The sequence below is a fragment of the Pleurodeles waltl genome, chromosome 7 (assembly GCF_031143425.1).
Source record: "Pleurodeles waltl isolate 20211129_DDA chromosome 7, aPleWal1.hap1.20221129, whole genome shotgun sequence".
In the NCBI taxonomy this organism is placed as follows: Eukaryota; Metazoa; Chordata; class Amphibia; order Caudata; family Salamandridae; genus Pleurodeles; species Pleurodeles waltl.
Window position 1 is genome coordinate 1,398,339,398 of NC_090446.1, and position 23,477 is coordinate 1,398,362,874.

At 42.3% G+C, this 23,477-nt stretch overlaps 1 protein-coding gene across 4 annotated transcripts in view; it reads left to right on the forward strand.

Annotated features, from left to right (window-relative positions):
* The window catches only part of LRRC4B (leucine rich repeat containing 4B), a 1,040,654-nt gene that overhangs the window by 699,167 nt on the left and 318,010 nt on the right, over positions 1-23,477 (forward strand). For 3 of the 4 annotated variants that reach the window (XM_069201000.1, XM_069201002.1, XM_069200999.1), the window contains one exon: positions 9,313-9,688. The exons of the other annotated variant lie outside the window; for it this stretch is intronic. The gene's annotated coding sequence lies outside the window, so the exon portion shown is untranslated. The remainder of the gene's footprint in view (positions 1-9,312; positions 9,689-23,477) is intronic. 4 annotated transcript variants of the gene reach the window in all.

Genomic DNA, 23,477 nt, shown 5'->3' on the forward strand with positions numbered 1-23,477 from the left:
TTGGTACAACTTCATCTCTCTGTCCTTCAGTTGTCTCAAACTTAATTTCAGTTATTTTTCAAGATCACCCCTATTCCCACTTCTCTCTCAAATTTCTCATTGTTTGCTCTCTACTTGTTTCTCTGTCAAGGCAACTTACTTTCCACTCGCCTCGCTCTTTACCCCCATCCTCCTGCCCCTCTCACCAGGATAGTTATCCTCCTTGATGAGCTCTCAGACACAGACTCCAAGGGAGGAGGGTGGCCGAAAACAGTATTTTGCAGCTGCTACACAATGGACGAAAAACACTGGCAAGGCAAGCTGGTATAACAGAACGGGGGGCAGTTTTGTTTAGCAATGTGCAAAAGGCCAAATGTTCATTACAGTTAGCTCTTATCTGTAAAATGTGTTGATACAAATATTTTATGCGCAAGATGCACATATCAGACAGAGACAGATTGCAGTTGATTTTAAAGTTAAATGTATTCTGAGACACATTGGCTCTGATATAATGGTTGACCTGAGAATCGTAATACATGCAAATAAATTGTTTATTCCACCGTTCTCTTGAACTAACAACAGTAACTGAGTTCTCGTATATTTTTCGCTATGCATACCTCTACCTGCACTCAGTCATCGCCTGGGACAAGCAGCAGCCGCTCGGAGGCTGGAGATTGTGTGCTGCCCAATCTGTGGCGGACTTTGGGGCGGGATCATCTCCACTGCTCCATGTGTCAGGGTAAGCCACCAGTGCTGCAGGATGGATGATCACATGCCCTTACTAAACTGCAGTGTGCAAGCTTTGGGAAACTGAAGCATGTGCACTCTACTTGTTTACAAAATGTGACCTGGTGTAACCAGTGACGCCTGTCACATGAACACTGATAAACACTTGTGCCTCTGTGGGAGTGCAGGGAGATCTAAAACACTTATGCCTCTGTGGGAGTGCAGGGAGATCTAAAACACTTGTGCCTCTGTGGGATTGCAGGGAGATCTAAAACACTTATGCCTCTGTGGGAGTGCAGGGAGATCTAAAACACTTGTGCCTCTGTGGGATTGCAGGGAGATCTAAAACACTTGTGCCTCTGTGGGAGTGCAGGGAGATCTAAAACACTTGTGCCTCTGTGGGAGTGCAGGGAGATCTAAAACACTTGTGCCTCTGTGGGAGTGCAGGGAGATCTAAAACACTTGTGCCTCTGTGGGAGTGCAGGGAGATCTAAAACACTTGTGCCTCTGTGGGAGTGCAGGGAGATCTAAAACACTTATGCCTCTGTGGGAGTGCAGGGAGATCTAAAACACTTATGCCTCTGTGGGAGTGCAGGGAGATCTAAAACACTTGTGCCTCTGTGGGAGTGCAGGGAGATCTAATTAAGTTAAGATACTCTGCACCTCCTGGACCACAGAGGTGATCCTGGAGAGTGGGTTCATTGAAATGTAAGCTGCAATTTCTCTACAACATCAATTTAAGAATAAACATTTAAAATTTACCCCAGTTCGGAGCCAATAATGAGAGTTGAAGTTAGTTTAAAAGTTTTATTTTTCTAATTACTTTTCAATCTTTTATTTATCAGTCAATAATACAGACATTGCATGAAGCAAGTCCCAAATTATATCCCTATTCTAATATTTAAAATCCATAAATAATATTTCAGAGTAGTCTAGTCAGAAAAGTTATCAGCACTCATAAAGAATGCTGTAACAGAAATAGTCTAGGTACAAAGGAATGAATGTATCTAGAGCTCAATCTGTCTGTCTGAAAGTGAGAGAGAGCGTTCTGTCTCCAATCTCGCCCAGTATCCGTCTGAGCTATTTATTTAACCCATCCCACTCGCCACTGTACTTTCCCTGAGAACATTTACAAACCTTCAATTCATTATCTCAAACATTAGCTCATAACCAATCAGCTTTCGAGTACCCTTGTGAAAGAGTTTTTCTTCAGCTTGAGATAGTAGAGAAATAATGCTTCATGCTTGAAGTTTATCAGATTGTTGCTTCTTGTGTCTGCTAATGATACATCCCAATACATTCCCACTCGCTTGACTTTCTAGAAAACAAGACACTTGTATGAATTTATAATGCATTCCAAGTTCAACTTCCCTTCCCATGCATTTCCACACTATAAGCTTATTCACAAAGAACCAAGTTTTGGTAATTTAGCAAAATACAACACTCCAATAGCAGATTAGTTTTTATTAGAAAAGAGTAAAAGATGTAGCTTTCAGTGCTCTTAGCAGGAAATAAATGTCATGCAGCGGCCATGCTAAGCTTACGATAGAAACATATCTTTTCAGTAGAAGCATGCTGGAATTTAAGGTTAGAGGTTCAAGCAAGTGAGGCCATTCAAGGGTCATGCAAGGTTTACAATAAAATGCTTTTTAAATGCGGCTTCTGCTTAGGCCTAGATTTTGCTCATATTAACTTATTGATTTGTTATATCTAACTTTAATAAATCGCTCTATCGCTTCCAATACTGCCTTCCCTAATTCGTCACATTGTGGGGTGGGTTCATTGAGGCTTGCTGATCCACCCCACCATGTGATGAGATGGGAAAAGGCCACCTTTAGTGATTGACCCGCCCAGGCTGCATTCAGTCAGCAAGGGTGGAGCACATCATGGGGAGGAGTGGCCCTACACTCTGTCATGCTACTGAAGCTGAGGCTGAAAATGTGTGACATGGCACATGCACAGCAGTGTAAGCGCCTGTCAGTGATGGGACTCTGCCTGACCCTCGCGCAGAGCAAGAGTCAGAGTTCCATTCTACAAAAACCAATTGTAGTGGTAGGTTAGATTTATTTAAGTCATAAAGACGCCAAGAAATATGGGGGGGGCGTAGCGCTCATGCTCTAATTAAGAAGCTGCCACTGTTTAGTGCCTATTCTAGATTGAACTGGATTGTTTTTTGTAAATAAGTGAATACAGTCAGTTACTTTTGTCTGCAGGAAGGTGCATATTAAAAAGTTTATTTATATGTTTTCCTTTGTAAGAAAAAGTCCTGTGTAATCTTTCAGATGTATGGTGATATTCAATGTCCACTTCAGGTGCTTCAACCACTTCCTCCATCTAGTGTTTTGGATGACTCTTGTACTGTCATCTGGTCACATGACACCAGCCATGAATAAGAGCTGGAAACCTTGTCTCCTTTCCATTAAATGTTTCTCTGTGGGGTTATGCCATGTCTTAAATTCCATTGACTTGCAATTACATTTATATAGCTCTTCAAATGCGAGCTCTCCCTGACAGACTCCTTACTGCTCATCAAACTACCTTAGCAGGTTGCAGGGACCCACCCCAATGGACAGCAACTCGATCTGTAATGGACTGCAGGTTCGTCTTCTAAAAGGACTGTCGACTGACCTTCAACTCCCTCCTAGCCTTGCCCAGCGACAGAGAAGTGAATGGAAAAGCCAAAAGCCCATCTGGCATACCTAGAGGTAGACAAAAATATGTATGGCAGAATTAGGTTCCTTGAGTCTAGGTGGAGATGATGAGAGTGTGGTAGAGGTAGAGTCAGGGCTGTAGCCATGGGGTCAATTTGTGGGAGCCCCTATCATTCTCCCCCCCCCCTTAATGTCCCAGGCAGTTGGCACAACATGTATCGAAAAACTTAGTTCATCTAAAAAAACAAACTGCATTTATTTGAATGTATACAATGAATTCAAATAAGGGGTTTGAGGGTGCTGCAGCACCCCAAAATATCCATGCTGGAGTTCATAAGGTGAATGTGCAATAAAAATACATTTATGTTTTGTTTTTATCTTGTCACATTTGCTGTGCCTTCAAAGACAAAGATCAGATGTGAGGCTACATCTTCTGACAAATTGCTGCTTATTCTTTTAACATGACGATATTATTTACTTTTTTTCCCTGACTGCAAAGTATGTGACAATCTCGCTGGGGAACAGTGGAAAGAAGGACTGTTTTTAATGCACAATAAATATCTGAAAATGAACTGCACTAATATTTCAGAATAGCTTAGCAGTTATGACAGCAAACATGAAGCACATTTTGTTTTGTAATTTCTAAGTATTATGGAAACAAAGGTTTTAATAGGGTCACACCAAATCTTAGTGGTGTACAAATGATAAATATTGTATTGTATTGTAGTGTACTATATTGTATTCCAGCATTTGCACAGCACCCGCTACCCCTATGTGGGGCAGCAATCTATGTTACCTAGGCTGTGGGTTTGGAAGGGTGTTGCCTTAGTTTTGTGATTCTGTGTAGGTAGTGTTTCCATATCATGCATGATGAACATTGAGGTGCGGTTTTTATGTTATGGGATGCAGCATGTAGCATTGTAGTGGATGATGAGGTATAAGCCACACAGACATACATTATATAGTTTTATAGTACACTGGCAGCTTTGAACAGCTCCACAGGTACTTTTATGGTATTTCTTACGAACAGAGTCTGCTTAGCTGGTTACTGCACTGCATTGTCCAATCAGAAATGTTGTGTATAATTGTGGGCCTGAGCTTGCATGGTTGGAGGGAGAGAGAAATGGACTGCTCTGCTGTGATGGGCATTATTACCATCATCTCATATCCGAGTGACAATGCAAGGTCTACAGAAACGGTCATAGAGTATATTTATTTGAGAACTGCGGTGGTGGATTAGATTGAAGTACCCCAAATGACCAGTAGTGTGTGATAGATCTCTTCAGTTATTCCATATCTGTTCATCTGGTGATGGATGGTTTACTGACTGCACAGTACCAGTGATTGACAACCCTTGTGAAAGATACAACTAGTGTGAATGTAAGAGGAGTAAGTTGCAATTGGCTGCAGACCACTGAGTGTTATGGTGTTAGTATTACTATGGCCAAGAAATGCTTTACATGAAATTGAATAGCTATAGAATACCCCAGAGAACCATATGTCAGCCCTCCTTAACATGCTTGTTAAAAATAGTTTGCTGTTTGGGTTGGTTGCAATCTATGGATTGTGAACTGAAGATTGAGTTTGAGGGTGTGTCCGTGTTTCAGGGTCTGTTGTTGGGATGAGGAATGATGTGGTTGTCTAGAAAATAGCGAAATATTAATTTTCAACTGTCTTCTGAAGTGTATGTGCTTCTGAGGGATTCTGTTGTTGGCTAGCAGTGAGTTCCAGAGCTTGGTTGCTTGTACTGAGAAAACAGTGCATCGTACATATTTCATATGGTAAGATGAAATGATAAGCGGTGCAAGCCTGGAGTGCACTGTCCTGTTTTGTTTATATTATTGGATTTAACTTGCAGGTATAGCGGTCCTTTTCATTGGGAGGCTTTGTGGACACTGAAAGGTGCCTTGAACATTACTATAGGTAGCAGTAAACCGATTGCAAGACTGAAGTCATGTGTTATCTTGGGTAAAGGGGGAGAAGAAGTCTTGCTGTAGAATTCTGGATGAGTTATATTTTGCATATGATGAATGTGGGTGCCCAGGGTATGTGCTGCTGACATAGCCAACTTAGAGATTGAGGTTGAGGATATCTTGCACTTTCTGTTGGAATCCCAGCAATGGGAAGATGCGATGTAGTGTTTTCATTGTGTGCAAGGCACTCTTTGTGACACTGGCAAGATGTGGTATCAATAAACGGTCTGACTCCATTATTACCCCTAGGTTTCTGACTTCTCTTTATAATGTTGTAAGGGTTTTAATTTCCTTGGGCTATATGGCGGTAGGCTGGTGCTTCTTCCATCATCCACAGAACATAGGGGGTTATTCTAACTTTGGAGGAGGTGTTAATCCGTCCCAAAAGTGACGGAAAAGTGACGGATTTACCACCAGCCGTATTACGAGTCCATTATATCCTATGGAACTCGTAATACGGCTGGTGGTATATCCGTCACTTTACCGTCACTTTTGGGACGGATTAACACTCCTCCAAAGTTAGAATAACCCCCATAATCTCTGTCTTTGCGGCATTGAGCATTAGATGGTTATTCATCATCCATGTGTTTATGGCCTTAAGACAGTCATCAGGGTTTAATTTGTAGACATCTTCCAGGGCCATTCATTTTTAAAATGATTTGGGTGTCATCTACATAGATGTAACAGTTGAGCTTGAATGATTTAATCAGGTTTGTTAAGGGAGTTAGGTGGATGTTGAATAATGGAGGGGATGTGATGGATTCTTGAGGGACACCTCAGTGTTGTGTGTGAGGAGCTGATGTGGAAGGTGGTACCGAAACTAGTTCGCAGTCACAGCTGAGAGCCCAAGAATTCAGTGGTCATTAGATTAACTCTTTTCTGACCTTACACATTTGGAATGTCAAACAAGAATTTGCAGTTCAACAAGGACATTGAGTCACATTGTTCTAAAACCAGCAACTTCGAAGAATTTTCCTGATACATAAGTGGTTGTCACCTCCTAAACCTACCAGTCATTCAGAAGTAATATCCAATCAGGAATTCTCCAGATTTCAGATAGTTTAAGTTTATTGTGCCTCCTACAGAAGGCTGCAAAAACCCTACACGAAATAACCTGACATGTCACAAAGGGCTGCTATAACGGACTATCCATCCCTAAAAAATGGTTTAAAATATAGAAAACCCTGCCAGTGGCAACACGCTAAAAATCCATCTCTTTGCACTGAATATAATGGAAGCCATAATATGGACATCGACTGCTGAAAGGATTTATGTAGTAATTGACTTCAACTAACATTTTCAGATTTTTATATATTGTTATCTCAGATCTGTACAGTATGAACCTGCTTTTTGAAATGTATTGACCCCAATTAAATTAATTCAGATGTATCTTTATCTAATCAATGGTCATAGCAAATAAATTGCTGGTATGAGGTCATATTTAAATAATGTAGTAAATGTGTAATATTTGATGAACCTTTGTGGTTCCGTTTTATTGGTATCTCTTGGAATGTTATGGATCCTCACAGATTCCAGAATTTTCCTTTACAGAACTATGAGGACAATCAGTAAGTTAGCCTAAATAAAAGTATTGTGAGCCATGCAAGCCAGATCACCCCCAGACTACCATAGCTGCCTTGTTTTAAGCAATGTCTGGGCCTAGCAGGATTCCCTCGGTGCCAACCAAGCCCTGGCCTAAATACCACAGCTACCCACATGGCCAGAATGGACCAATTTGCAACGCAAAATCTTGATGTTTCCTTTTTGAGCTTGAGGCCTTTCCTTTCACAGGCGATAGATAGCACAGCCACGCATGTGGGGTACTATTGTTACTGGGAGAAGTATAGCTACGGTGGGTGGCAGGACGTTTGTGGATCCACACAGATTCCATCTGCATGGGCGGCTTTAATTTTTGTTTTGCTCTGACATCTGCATGCACAATGTGCTAAGTAATATAGTAAAACCAAAAAAACTAACTTGGGCTCAAGGGAAGCATATCCTTTGCATCTTTTGGAAAAGAAAACATTTTTGGTGATTTTACTGGGAACATTTTCTATTCCAGTACTGTGAGCGACCCATTGAAGTCCACTGCACTGTGAAGGTAGAGCAGTGGACATCAATGGGATTTTCGTTGCCTTAAGCAGTTAAAACCCACCAAATCCACACAACCTGATGCCCATACAGCAAGAATGTACACCAAGCTGCAAGGATATGATGGCCACATTGCACTAACTTATTTGTTCCATGGTCGTAGAGGGCTTCTCCAGTTTCAGAATGCCCCCAGGATGGTAGGCTTCAGGGACCGGGGAATGGCAAACAGCACAGTGACCAATGAAAGGTGGCAGCTGCTTCTCATGGCCATGCACAGCCAAGAGAAAGCTTCAGTTGCTCTAGATATTCTATGGAGAAGAGGGTTAGGGAGAAAATAAAACATAGTGAGAAGTACAGAGACAGACAGAAACAGAAAGGGGGAAGAGAGGAAAATGGTGAGAGAGGAAGTAGGGACAGATATCAGCATAAGAGAAAAGATAAAATAAAAAGTAAAGTAGAGCCTCAATGAGCAAAATGAGAGTTAGATACACATAGAGAAAAGGTGATTAGAGATGTAAAGTGGCATTTATAGCTAATCATCTTTTAGGTAATACAGACTGACCAAATCTGATTTCAATGCACTATATTGTACTTGTTTTTTCTCAAAAAACATCTTAGTATAAGGTCCAAAGATCTCCTTGCATAGTGGCATTTGAAGTCCTATTAAGGTCTAACCATTATTACTTGATTCACATTTTTTTTTTTTAAATTGCTTGACAATGGTACCCCTGCCTTATTTGTTACTACATGCTTTCTGTTAGAACATGCCCTTGTTGATGGTTTCCCTTTTAATATATATCACCTATGTCTGCACTTGCTGGTATGGTTGCTGGAAAGTAAAACCTATGTGCTCAAATGTTCAAGTTATATTACAGAGGTGATTTGGCTTTATAATGTACATTTAAATAAGGCAGTCTCTTAACTGTTTCATAGCATGAAGTTTGACTCTTCTCTGCACCTGTAGTAATGCCAAGCGATCCCCGCAATTAAATCTTTTCCATTTCTAGTGCACATGGCAGGATTCCATCCTTTCTACTTTCACCACTCATAAAAGTACATGCTCATGCAAACAATGTTAGGCACTTAGAGGGTGCCATCTTGAGGATTCTATGCAAGGAGTGTACTGCATGCGAAAGAGAGGAAAATGCTCATAATTCCAGGAGTGGAGGATTCTGTACGTAGACTCCAAATGTGAGGTAACATGCAAGCAGCATCAGAGAGAGAGGTTATCACAGAGCAGGATTCTAGATGTAAACTGTGAAACCACCACTCAGAGCTCTAGAGGCTCCCTGCCCACCTACAGATTATCTAACTGGAGATGGAACTAATGTGATCAGCCAGGCCACAGACCCCAAATGGATCCATCCAAGGATCACGCAATCACCTGTCCTTTACTATGCCTACCTGTCTTTCTGGTCAATGTCTGACAAAGTTCTCCTTTTGTATAACACCTTTTGCACAACGTGCAGGTAACTATGAAGGATGTAAGCTAATATCGGAGCCTGCTTCAAGCCCATGCAGTAATGACTAATGCTTTTGATCAAATGTCATTGAACTATCCATTGAACTATACATTTGTCACACAATTATAGTGATATTTAATATGGAACCTTCCCAACTGCCCGTGTAAAAGTACATTTCAATACCATCTATTTTTCATCCTTGTCTCAGCCCTAAAATGTTTGAATAACACTGTACGCCACTAATATCTCAAAATGTCTTTGATGTATATACTTCAAGTTCTCTGTTAAGTTATTTTAAATTAGTAGTGAGTTAAATTAAAACTTTACTTACGAAGTTGGAAGTATTTAGGAAACTCCACACTTTACGAAGCAGATTAAGGGCCTGATTTAGATCTTGGCGGTAACATGTCGCCATTGTTTTTTCGACAGAAAACCCATCTGCCTACTGGGGGTTCCGCCCGCCCAATTTAGATGTTAGAGGGACAATAGGTGAAAGAGTGCCTGAGACCCGCCAACTCTGCCGAGAATCTCCAGCTGCCTCAACGGTGGCATTGGGAATATGGACTGATGGCCGGACTCCAGCCATCTTTACCACCAAGCAGATTTGGATGTGTCTTACCGCCAAGCCAACTGTGGCGGGCCGACCTCCACACATGAACTGGCGGATTGGAGGGGTAAGAGACACAAAACCTCCTTTTTTCCATGTTTCTGCTTCTGTTTTGGACTGGACCCACTGGACATCACCTGGAGTCGCTGCTGCCACTGGACCTCGAAGGGCACACAACCCCTGTCGCCAGAATCAAAGGTAGGGATACTGCGAGTACTGTGTATGTTGTGTGGGCACTGCACATTAGCTTGGGCCGCTGCAGAAATATACATGCCACAATTATTTTTTTTAAATACCTTTGACATGCATATGTCAAGAACACATTTGTGTCAGTGATTGATGGGGACACACTGGTACAAGACACATATTGGACACATACACAATTGTTAATGTGGTGTCAGTATTTATTGCAAAATTAATGCTGGCATCACAATAACAATGGCATCACACTTGTCACCCTGTCTGTGTGTGCACACTGCAAGTGTACCCATATCTGTGATGTGAGTCCGGTTGTGTATGTGAGTCAGTACATGTATGTGTGTGTGAGTGAGACTGGATTGACTGGTCAAGGTGGAGGGAGCTAGAGTGGGTGATGTGGTTGTGTCTGTATGTGTGCCATCTGCATGTGGGTCTGATGCCTGTTGTGTGTCTCGGGTTATGTGTTATGTTGCTGTGTGCAACATTCAAGTATGTGTTATTGTGAGGTGGTCATTGTGATGTGTGCTACTGTGCTTTTGTGTGCATGTCCTTGTATACATGGGTTTCTCAATGTGTTGGTTGTTTTATGTGTGTGTATGTGTGTGTAGTATCAGTGGGGTGTGTATTTTGTGTCATGGATGTCTGGCAATGTGTGTTTTCTGCATGTAAATGTGGTGTTGTTGGTGGAATGGCAATGGATAATAGTGTGTATGTTGTGTTTTGTGTTGTGTGTTGTGCAGGTGGACACATATGGCTTCAGGGTGTGTGTGTCACTTACTGCTATGAAATAGCCACTGCCAGTGCACAATGCCCAGTGGCTCCCGCAATGGTCTCCCTCCATCAGCAATTCAGCGCCAGTACACCACCTGCAGGACTGTAACATCTAAATAGGGTTAGCGGGAACCCACCAGTCTGATGACTAGGTAGACCACTCCGTTGTGGCAGTCTGCAGCTCGGCCAGAGCACATCTAAATACAGTAGGAGGAACACCGTTGACTTGATGGTGTTTTCGAGTCTGCTGCCACTGCAGATTGGTGGTAATACTGCCAAGATCTAAAACAGGTCCTAGGTTTCCATACCTTACTTGAGGTTAGGTTTATGCTGTCTGGTCTTCCAGATGTAAAGATTTCCATATGAAGAATGTCCCAGGACATGCTCCAGCAAAATAAATGTTGAGTGTGAAGGCTGGATATTCCCCACCTCGGGTAAGAGGTGTGGGAGGGAGCGCTCTGACCTGAGCTTATTTTGTTTTTAAAAAGAACTTCATAAGCTTTGCATTTCGCAAAGCTTGAACAGTTTATAAAATAAACCAATGTGGAAGTCAGCAGACTTAAAACTTTACACATCTCTACTTTAAATCCTACCTTATTGATAGGATTTAAAGTTGGATTGTGGGAAGTTGATTGAATGTACTTTAATATGTACCGTAAAAAGTCACATATTCCTTCACATAGAACCAAACAGTGTGCACCCTGAATATCAAAACCAGAATATCAATGTAACAGAATATTGAGGGAAGAATATTGAATCAAAAATATGGACAGATAAGTAAATTTAGATTTTCTCTACCTTGCTCACATATATGTACGTATGTGATGTATAAATATCTTCGAGTTATGTAGTTGTAGAGTTAGGAATAGTAAAATCTATACTTTGTCATATGCACTTACGTTTCCATATTCTATTCTCAATGTTCTTGTACCACAGTATTCTGAGGGTCTATAGTTAGCAGTATAACTAATAATAAACAAGCACCAAAAAGCATTGTGTGCTTTAAAAACTTGTATAACTGACCCTTCTCCCCTACAAGTATTTGAGAAAGAATGTACTTATGCTGTATACCTTTAATGTTTGCTCAAAGCTGAGGGCCCTGTCCACCTAAAATGTACTTCTGGCTATGTGCCTGGGTGCAGTCAGATGAAATATAATACCACCAGGGGCCAGACGATGGGAGAAATTCCATGCAATTGCTATGAATTAATATGACCATCTGTTTGGTTGTCGGGTGGTAGGCACATGCATTAGCACACACAAGATAATATGAGACAGCATTAGGGATAAGACCAATGGTGTTTCTACAGTAGCAAGGACAAGAGATCTCTAAGATGAGTTCAGGTGACCATAATTGGTTAGTCGGTGCACATGTAGCAGAATGGCAGGAACACTGTCTCACAAGAAATGAAGGACCAGCACTCAAAATGGTGGAAAAGTTCCTGACTATCTTGGATGTCCCCGCAATAGTGGGAATCCAGAGAATTGAAACAGGGGTAGATGGCTCAGGGAAATTATCTTCAATCATGTCTTCAACTTTTTATCTGATAGGCAGTCAAAGTAATACAGGACATTGTGAGTTCCAAAAAGCATATGCCTGGAATGAGAAACTCAAAGTTTTCAGGGATGATTGAAGACAGCTGAAATCTGATTATTACCAATGTTCCTACAGTCTAAGTCCTAACATTCTTGATGAGTCATAGGAAAAAACCCTGGTCCTACTGAAGGAAAACGTGGTCCATTTTTGATGTTTATGCAGCTCAGAAGAAAACCATTCAGGCCTCCAATGCAGTGGCGGCCGGCAGCTTTAGGAGGGAGGGGGCAGGCGGGAAGCACACACACACTCATTCTTTCACACACACACACACACATGCACGCACATCCATTAACAACACTCATAACATTCAAACATGCACGCACGCACCAAAAATTATTTTTAAAAGATCACACACACACACACTCATTCTTTCACACACACACACATGCACACATGCACATCCATTAACAACACTCATAACATTCAAACATGCACGCACGCACCAAACATTCATTTTAAAAGATCACACACACTCATTCTTTCACACACACAAGCATGCACATCCATTAACAACACTCATAACATTCAAACATGCACGCACGCACCAAAAATTATTTTTAAAAGATCACACACACACACACTCATTCTTTCACACACACACACGCACACATGCACATCCATTAACAACACTCACAACATTCAAACATGCACGCACGCACCAAACATTCATTTTAAAAGATCACACACACTCATTCTTTCACACACACAAGCATGCAAATCCATTAACAACACTCATAACATTCAAACATGCACACATGCACCAAACTTTCATTTTAAAAGATCACACACACACATGCATGCATGCACATTCATTAACAACACTCATAACATTCAAACATGCGCGCACCAAACATTCATTTTAAAAGATCACACACACACACACTCATTCTTTCACACACACATGCACGCACGCACATCCATTAACAACACTCATAACATTCAAACATGCACGCACGCACCATTCATTTTAAAAGATCACACACTCACACACACACACACTTACCTTCAGCCTCGGAGGTCCCAGAAGGGTTGGGACTGCTGCCTTCCCTCATTGGTCAGCCACTGAGGGAAGGCAGCAGTCCCAGCCTCGTCAGGGTGGGATGGGGTCAGTGAGACTGCTGACCCCACCCAACTCTGTGACGAAGTGTCACTGATTGACACTCACCCTGGGCGCTTCAGGGCTTAAACCTCAAGCGCCCAGTTCGAAGTCAATGGGTGACGCTTTCCTTGTCACCCAGGGTAGGGCCTCGAGGCACCTTTGCTGAGCCGAGGAGGTCACGCCCATAGGAGCTGTGACCTCCTCAGCCCAGCAAAGTTCAGCCCAGGCAGCCAGGAGTCTGTGCAAATCGCACATGTCTGCTCCTGGCTGCCTGACCTGAACATGAAGAGTGTCTGTCAGCCTGACAGACACTCTTCATGAGGGGCAAAAGGTGGGGGGGTGGGGCCCATGGGGCCCCTCCCCCCTAAAGGACAGGCCGCGCCTGCTCCAATGAGTCATTAATCTGCCATATTGTTAGCTCTCACCCTGTTACGTGAGGCCATATAAAAGAATACATGCAAAAGAATAATATAGTTGTTAAGCTTTTTGACTCATACTTTGATGCAAGCAAATGATTAATCAAATCCATTAAGGACTTTGTCAAGAGCACTCTATTCTTTAATGAAGATGAGGCACCCACTGCTGAAATTTGCTTTTGATTTTTTTTTTAATTTTTATGACATATGCTTAGTTTAGATTGTATTTCAATTGTTACATACACCAGGTTTGAGGAACTGTATTTGTTATTTGTATCTGTACGAAAAGTTCACATGGTAGAATATGCCTAAATAAACCCAAACTCAATGAATGCACTAGTGGTAGTATTGGACTTCTGGAAAGACACCACAAGCCTAGGTGGTATTTATCACTCAATAAATCACAAAACCACAGAGTAAGTTATTTATCGATGCAATAAATACCACCTTTTATGAGTTGTTGATGGATAACATGCAGATGTTAGTGTTTAATGCACCAAAATCCATCTGATACAGTAAATACTGTATGGTTTTCCATGTTAAAGTTCAGTAGGTTGGACCTGCCGAAATGTAACAATTGTTGCGTCATTTATTGCATCTGCATGCATTAAAACTTAACAACTCGTAATTCCAACCCCTGCGTAAACAGGGGTTTACACGCAGGTCAGAATTAACTGCCCAACACATAATCGGGGCCCATGAGGTAACAGAGAGCCTCTACCTGGACAGTAGGTCTTGAGACATGCACCAAGACTCACACTGAGTTACACCAGGGCACATCTCACAAGGTCCATCTTGAACATGAGCTGAGATTTGGCTGCCAGAAATTTGTACATTCAGAATGCATTCACTACACTGAGAACACTTTTGAAACAACAGGATCATAATTCTGAATAAATGGCCATATGCCTTTGGAAAAGAGAATGGAACAACAGCACCAGCCTCCTTCTCCTCTACATTTTCAGGCTCAGAGAAACCTTCCTCTAACATGGCATTCAACAGGCATGCTTGGTATAGCAGGGATCACAATTCTGCAATGTATGTATGGGGTTTACTACTGTGTAATGTATGCATTCTTGGCGGAGAAATACACAGATGTAAACCCATTTGTGCCTCACAGGTTTACAGTCATAAGTAAGTAAATAAAAGCTTAGAAAGCATGCAGGTGCCAAACAGTGTTTGGCGCTAGCACCTTCAGAAGAAGCCATAAAGTAAATTCTTATTTGGTAAGGGATGAAAAAAACAGGTTTTTAGCATTTTCCTGAATTGTGTTAGACTAAATTGTGATCGTAAGTAGAAGGTTATAGAATTCCATAGTTTGCAGGTAGAGTATGAAAAGCTCTGACCTCTACATCTTGCTTTATTGATTCTAGGGATGCCTACCAGCTTGGCTGAGCTGGACCGAAGATCACGGCTGGGCACATAGCAGCAAAAGATGAAAGTATTGAGGGCTGGTCTTGTGAAGCACCATATGAACCAAGCAGAGGGCCTTAAATTTGATCCTCTCGCAAACAGGCAACCAGTGAAGGCCAAAAATGCTTTGAGAGACAAGGCTACATTTTGGAATATTCAAAAGCAGTTGTGCGTCTGTGTTTTGCAGGGATTGAAGTTTATGCAGCAGACACTTCTGTAAGCATATGTATAGTGCATATACAGTGCATTATAGTAGTCCATTCTGGACATGGCAATGGCCACAATGACCATTTTCTGCAGATCTAGGTGTATGAAGGGAAAACCTTTTTCAGAATCCTGAGCAGATAGAAACAGGAAGATGTGACATGATTAATTTGATCAGAAAAGCAAAGCTTTCTGTCAAACAGCACCCCTACATTCTTAGCTTTCTGAACAGGTGTAGGAAGTGGACCTAGACTGGAAGGCCACCGGGAGGTGTTCCAAAAAGTAATGTTATTTCCAACAAGGAGCACCTCCGTCTTCTCGGAGTTCAGTTTCACGCAATCCTCATGCGTCCATGTCAGAATTGGTGCCAAGCAGTTGTTAAATTTGTTGGCCACCTAGATGACATTAGATGACACAGATGCTACTATTTGAGTGTCATCGGCATAGAAGACAACAAAGGGGTGACATAGATGTTAAAAAGCATGCGGCTTAACAAAGAGCCCTGAGGGGAGTAAAAAAGGTGGTGAAACAAAATCTACAAAGGCAACCACTTGCTCTCTGTCAGATAGAAATGAACTGGGGATGGTAAGGGCTGTGAAGTATCAACAGTAAACGAAGTGGTCCTGTTCTCGATATGTTTCTTTATTCTTTCAAGATCATGTAGATAAAAGAAGCCCCATCTAGTCAGCAACCGATCTCCAGATAACTCCAATACTAACTGCCACACAGATATTCCATTCACTATGTGATGATGTATTCTACATTCCATGAATACATAATCACAGAGAAACTAGGTTCTCATAGACATGGAATGCCCAGGCCCAACACGTTACCACATCCTGCACCTCGAAAGCTGATTCTCCAAAGCCGGTTGATAAACAAGGAATGGTTAGTCATATCAAATGCAGCAGCGAAATTGAGAACAGTCAGTGCAGCTTCCTCCCCTATCGACCATCATCCTTATCTCCTTGGTAGCAGCAACTAAGGCTGCCTCTGTTCAATGATACGGTCTGAAGCCATTATGCGATGGGTCCAGGAGATTAATGACATTCATAGCTTTTTTCAGTATCTTAGCATGAAGCAGAAGGCGGAAAATAGGCCGATAACAATTTAGTTCAATCGAGGGAAGGTTTTTTCAAGAGAGGAAGCACTGAGGCCTTTTTCCAGGCTTCCGGAAAGTAACCTGAGGTTGGTAAGTTATTTAGACACTCAGTAAGATGGACTGAGACCATAGAAACAAACCTCCTATTAGATACAAAGAGGGTAAGTATCAGTGGGAGAGCCAGACTTGATTGTTTCAATAAATTTTGGAACTCTTTCATAAATGGCTTTGTGCATCTGGCCCTATGGGCGTGTTCATGGAGTCACTTGAAGTCAGAGAGTGCGAGCAGGTCAATAGGTATGAAGGTGGTGTCATTTGGCAATTGAGGATAGGAGAATGGTTATGGCCCTGGGAGTTATTTGAGTTAAAGGATATGAGTTAAAGAGGTATGCTGATGGGAGTCCCTGGGGAGTAGTGGAAATGGTAAAAGAATGGGTATGTTCATGAAGTTACTTTGGGGTCTAGGGCAGGGTTGAGGGAAATATGTATGTTAAGGGGTCACATGGGGTTTGAACTACATGAATGGGTATGTTCATGGTGTCTCATGGGACTATGGGTTAGGAGGCTTGGTATGTTCACGGGGTTACTTTGGGTTTGGAAGGATTTGGTATTTGTGCATGGATGAGTGTATTTACATACTGCCATGTCAATCTTCCTTGCACCATTATAATCCTTCCTGCCGGGTTCCTCACCATGTTGTCTTCCACACAGTCATAGTGTAATTCTATATATTAATGGTAAATTGTACCTGATAGCGATATTTTGTGCAATACAACATAGGACCACAATGCGGTGCAAAGTCAAAGGAGAATACATCAGTGCTCCAAATAATAGTTCAAAAGAATTAAGTCTCAGCACCAGTACGATACGAACACTCTTATTCCAAATAAACTTAACAGGTTTATCCTTATGATGATATTTACATCCAGATCATATAATCTTAAATATTGGATATAATTCAAAATCAGTCTCATAAAGTGGGTGACAAGTCATTCAAATCCAGACATTCTTCTTTATTGAATCAACCATCTTTTTAATCAAAACTGCAAGTAGCCAACACGTTTCATCCCATTATGGGACTTCTTCAGGGCTTCATTGTTCTAAATGGATCACCCATGGATGCAGAAGGTTTTACAGATGTCCACTTCCTTCCTCTGTATTGTGATACATTAAATTGTTCCTCGAGGCATAAGCCCTCCTTTAATCCTCAAATAATTCAATGTCCTCAGTGTCAGTCTCCCTCATACGAACTGCATCCTGGTTTATGATTTCACCATATAGTCACCATCATAGTCAGTGGTCCACAGCCCTGTTCAGGTCCTGCGTTCACTCAAAGCAGGTACTGCATAGAGCCCTAGCTTAAGCTTAAGTTCTAGTGGATACTGTGTGGATCGTGGAGTAGGCGCTTTGAGTGAACACAGGACCTGAACATGGCTGTGGACCACTGATTATGATGGTGTGGGTGAGAAGGGCTGACCCCTCAGCCCCCAGTTCTATGCATCAGAGGGAAAGATATGGTATCCTATGGTGATAGGTGCAACTGAAAATAGCCTCAATCCTTCTTGTGAAAATCAGTGCTCCATCATGGGCATGCAAACCGCAAAATCATGAGTTGAGTTCAAAATCCGAAAACACTGACTTGAATTTCTAGTGCATTTATGTATGTTTCATCATGTGATACCTATGGATCACAAATGGAGGGGGTTTTCAAAAGCAATTGAAATGAAGGAGACTTAGGGGATCATTATGACCCCGGCAGGTGGCGATAATGTGGCGGTAGTACCGCCAACAGGCTGGCGGTACTTACCGCCACATTATGACTGTGGCGGACCCGTGGCGGTAATACCGCCGATACAGCCAGGCTGTCGCCAGCCTGCAGCCTGGTGGTTCCGGCAGTCCCGAAGGTCCCGGCGGTTGTAATCCCCAGGGCAGCGCGGCCCTGGGGATTACAAGTCCCCATCCGCTAGCCTGTCCATGGCGGTAAACACCGCCATGGAAAGGCTGGCGGTATGGGAGACTCGGAGGCCCCTGAGTGCCCCTGCAGTGCCCATGCATTTGGCATGGGCACTGCAGGGCCCCCCATGCACAGCCCCATCGCGCATTGCACTGCCCGAATTACGGGCAGTGGAATGCGCGACGGGTGCTGCTGCACCCGACGCACCTCACCATTGCCGCCGGCTCAATTACGAGCCGGCTTCAATGTTGTGGTGACTTTTCCGCTGTGCCAGTGGAAATATCATAATAGGGCGCCAAACATACCGCCAGCACTGGCAGTATGTTGGCGCCCGCGGCTTCGGCGGTCTTTTGAAAAGACCGCCAAAGTCATAATGAGGGCCTTAGAGTCACCAACACATTTGTAGGCAGCTCCTTTTTTTTCTTCTTCATCTGAATCATCACCAGCTTCCCTCTTACTCTCCAACAGCTTCCTATCACCACCACTCCAATAACTTTTGCCTCAGATAAATCTTCTGATCCCTCCTATTGCACCTCATTATTTCTACCTAGATTTTTTAGCACTATCTGTGCCACTATTTGTAGATTGGAAATGGTAGGTACTTGTTGGTATGAGGGCCTCCTTAGCCACCTGCATGACCACTTGCTTGCATGACTGCTTAAATGACCACATGCACAATAGCATGATGCCTGACTATATGACCACTTGCCTGACAAGGCAGCAGGCCTTTTTCATCCATGCATGCTGGAACGATATCTATATGTCCATCAGGACCTCACCTATGCTGCTTCAATTTAAGAAAGAGTTGAAGGAGCACTTCTTTAAAAAACACTACACCACGCTGAAGTGGCAATACACTTCTGCTCCCAAAAATATAATTTGTTGACTGTAGGCTTGTCTTTGACCCTGTACAGCTCTAAACAAATACCACATACACACAAATACAACATACATAACTGCTTCTCTTATATTTCAGCATCCCTTGTCTCAGTCTTTTTTTGGCTCGAAATTCATGCATATTGGCAGCAACACAAAGAAGACTGGAGAAGGCTCTGGACTACATTCATGGTATCAACACTACCATGGGGAGAATACCAGATGTCTAAAACACAATGGCTTAAATATGGCCAACTCTCTCACACCCTTAAAAAGAGTATCCCGCCCGATGAGGAGACACAAGAAGACTCATCACTTGAGATTAGACTGCTAGATGGGAGAATTGAGATAAAACTAGTATCCCAGACATATGCAACGGTAATGCGAAACACGCAAAACCCACTGCAGAAATTGAAAGACAGATGGGCAATAGATGTAGGGGACCTGGATGAAGACGACTGGAGTGAAGTCCTAGCATTTCCAATGCATTGGGCAATAAAATCAAGCTTTCGTCTGATCCAGCTCAAAATACTTCACAGAATATACTATGCCCCCACCCTACTATATAAATTAGGTTGGATACCAGATGAGGGTTGTAGGAGATATTGCGGCCAACTAGGCTCCTTTATTCATGGCCTGTGGAACTGCCCTCACATACAAACATTCTGGGGAAGAGTGGAAAAATCATTAGTTAAAGCAATAGGCATTCCCCTGACTCTGACACCACGGCTGGCTTTGCTGGGCATATGGAAAATGTTGCATCAAACACGCTATCAAAGACTAGTTAAGACCTTTTCTAAATAAAGACTTTGGGAGAGGATGTAGTATAATGAACAGAGCTCTCGACTTTGGAACTGGGGAACCAGGTTGAGTCTTGGCTTCAGCTCAAAATCCTGTGATTCCAGGTAAATGACAATCTCCCTGCGCCAAAATAAATGAATATATAATTGTGGAATGTCATTTATGCTTATGTAAAGCGCTCCAATACCTCCAGATTTAGTTTGCACTTTACAAAACTGCAAAAAAAGACTTTAGCATTCTTACCATTCCATAAATTGATGGCTGCCTACAGGATACTATGAACCCGTGTTACTTACTGGTCACGTCCCTCTCTAATAGGTGAATGATCTACAACAAACTGAGGATGGATGTGAGGATGGATGTGAGATAAAAGTGATGGGTGATGTTTCATCCAACTAGCCTCATGACATCTGGTTAATCACTCTAGGGCTCTATCATTCACCATCTGTGGTGCTTGCAACCTTGCTCCCACATGAGCCATGCACTGGGATGCAGGGACCATAAGTCTTCTGTGCACTGGGGTGCAGAGATAATATCTCCTTTCTTCACTGTCTACCAGTCAAAAAGAGAACCATTTACATGTCGATGTGTATTTTGCATCAAGCACTTTGGAAACCAAGACCCCTAGTTTCTAGTTCAGAAATTGTCTCAACAGTCTCGTTGCCCTCCAACCCCCCAACTTTGCGATCACACATAGAGGAAACACAGACTCTGTCAGTAATGTTCTTGCCTTCTCGTGGTTTCGTGTTGTCGCCGCTATATTTCAAGTATCAAGCTAGTTACCAGAACTGAAGCCCACTACTCGTGCTTGTTGTTTTCTCTAAACAATCAAGGACTTACAATGGCCTTGATTGAACCATTGAGATCAGGAACTGGCGCACTCATTCAATATATCACTGAACTAATCTTCTATAAAGACCTTGATAAAGCATTTGCAAACCAAGAAACTCGTGCTGGCTTTACGTGCACTACACTGTATGTATATAATGGCCAAGTACCTTACATTGAATGGATCTAAACCTTATGAACTGAAACACCTTCGTGCAAGAAAGTACATCTTATCAAACAAGGAGTGTAACGTGCATTTCTTTATGTGTTTTGTCCGATTAAAAACAGTAATTTGTATAGGGTGCCTCATTGTACCGGCGAGGACATGAGTACGCGCTGTGGTCATGTCCTCGCAGGCCAGCCTCAAGTATTACAACATTTGCATCATATTTCCGCGCTGGACAATGTAAGCTGAAGTTTACGTTTACCAGAGGATTTCCATGCACACTGCCATCGTGTAGAAAAGCATTCTGCTGAAACATATTCTCAATATTGAACAATGATATACGCACCATAAACTCAGGTAAAGGTCCAAGTTTTGTCATGTAAAACTGATGATGGTGATTGGATCGCTGGAATGGTTGCCTGGAAGCCAATTGAATTTATATAAAAATTCCTCTTATTCACACACACACACACAGTTTTCTGTTTCTGTTACCTCCCGCCTAAATAAGAGGCTATGTATAATTTTCTCAATCCCAAAAATGTGCATTTGGATGGAGTTAGAAAATATAGTCCCCTAGTAAATGATGGCACCTCATCTTGCGTGTGGATGTGGGTTGGGAGAGTCCTGTGACGTTCATCTTGAATCAAATGCAGTTATGTTTATGGACATGCTTGGTGCTCAGTAAAGGTTAGATGTACACAAGCCTTTCAGGGATGAACATAAGGTTCCACACTGGTGGCTCCTGGCTACGCTCACGGGCAGCAATCTACAAATCTACCTTACATTAGAACATTGGAATGCTGGAGGCTCCATTGAAAACAATGGAGTGCAGCGGGCTTTTACAGGCCGGTAAAAGCCCGCAGCGCCAACATTCCAATGTTCGCTTTGTTCACAGCAGCAGCTGTGAACAAAGCCTCACGGAGCCCGAGGGGATTTAAATCCCCTCGGGCTCAGTGAACATTTTTTTTTTTTTATTGAACATTCTGCCCTGTGTGGCAGAATGTTCTAATAGCCTTAGAACCCGCCGTAGCGGGCTCTACCGGCTATTAAAGTCCCTCTCCCTTGTTAAATGCCCTCGCCTTCGGCTCGGGCATTTAACGCGGGGAGTGGGCCTTTAATAGCCGGTAGAGCCCGCTACGGCGGGTTCTAAGGCTATATTACATTACATGACTGGGAGTATACTCCCCAGCTGGCAAGAGAGTTTTTTTTCAGAAACAAAAACTCCCTGATGCGGTCTCTCATGACAGGGCAGGCAAGGCAGGACTGAACACAGCGGTGCTGGAGCGATTTTCAGAGTGAGGGTCTGTCATCAATGTTACATCACGGAAGTCATATGGATTGTTAACAGCACAAGTGTGGCAAATGAGCCACATCAGGAGAGTGGTAAAGGTGTAGGATGGAGCTGGTGTTGCATTTGTGAGTACACTGTAGCAAATATATTGTTAAAGCATGGTGTGGTAGTGCTCTGTCATTTACTATTTACCATTTGCCTTTGAGGCGGTCACTAAATATGCACACACATACATTTTTATTGATAAAACTTTATCTCACACAAACGATAATGTGTAAAAAACGGGTCTCAGAGAATAATTATCATTGCACATCACAAATGTAAGTGCTTAGATTAAAAGATTTGTTTCAATCATACTTCAAAATTTAAACTGTGCTTCATTTGTGCTTTCTTAACTCCCTAGTTGCTGAGCCTTCCCTCCTACCTCCGTGCTGAGCCCTTTTTTGGCTATTTGGGCTAGTTTGCGCTTAGGCCTTCATAACTTTTTGTCCACATAAGCTTTCCATGCCAAATTTGTGTCCTTATTTTCCAATATCCTAGGGATTCTAAAGGGACCTAGAGTTTGTGGGTTCCCCTGGAGGAGACCAAGAAATTAGCCAAAATACAGCTAAAAATTGGGTTTTTTTCAGAAAAACTGGGAAAATGGGGCTGCAGAAGAAAGCATGTGTTTTTTCCCTGAAAACGGCATCAACAAAAGGTTTGTTACCATCTTCCCAACTTTCAGGAACAGGCAGACTTGAATCAGAAAACCAAATTTCTCAACACAATTTTTGGCATTTTACTGGGACATACCCCATTTTTACTATTTTGTGTGCTTTCAGCCTCCTTCCAGTTAGTGACAGAAATGGATGTGACACCAATGTTGGATCCCACACAGCTAAACATTTCTGAAAAGTAGATAAAATTCTGAATTCAGCAAGGGGTCATTTGTGCAGATCCTTCAAGGTTTTTCTACAGAAAGTAACAGCTGAAATAAATAAAAATACTGAAATTGAGGTGAAAAAAAAGCTGTTTCTGTCCACGTTTTCTTCTATAACGTTTTCCAGCTATGGCAGAATTTTGAAAGCAATATATTGTTACGTCTGCTGGACTCTTCTGGTTGCGGGGATATATAGGGCTTGTAGGTTCATCAAAAACCCTAGGTACCCAGAGCCAATAAATGAACTGCACCTGTATACAGCAATTCATTTGGTGAAATATAAAGAGTCAAAAATTAATATCAAGGAAACCTTTGTATTTTCAAAATGGGCACATAATAAGGTGTTGAGAAG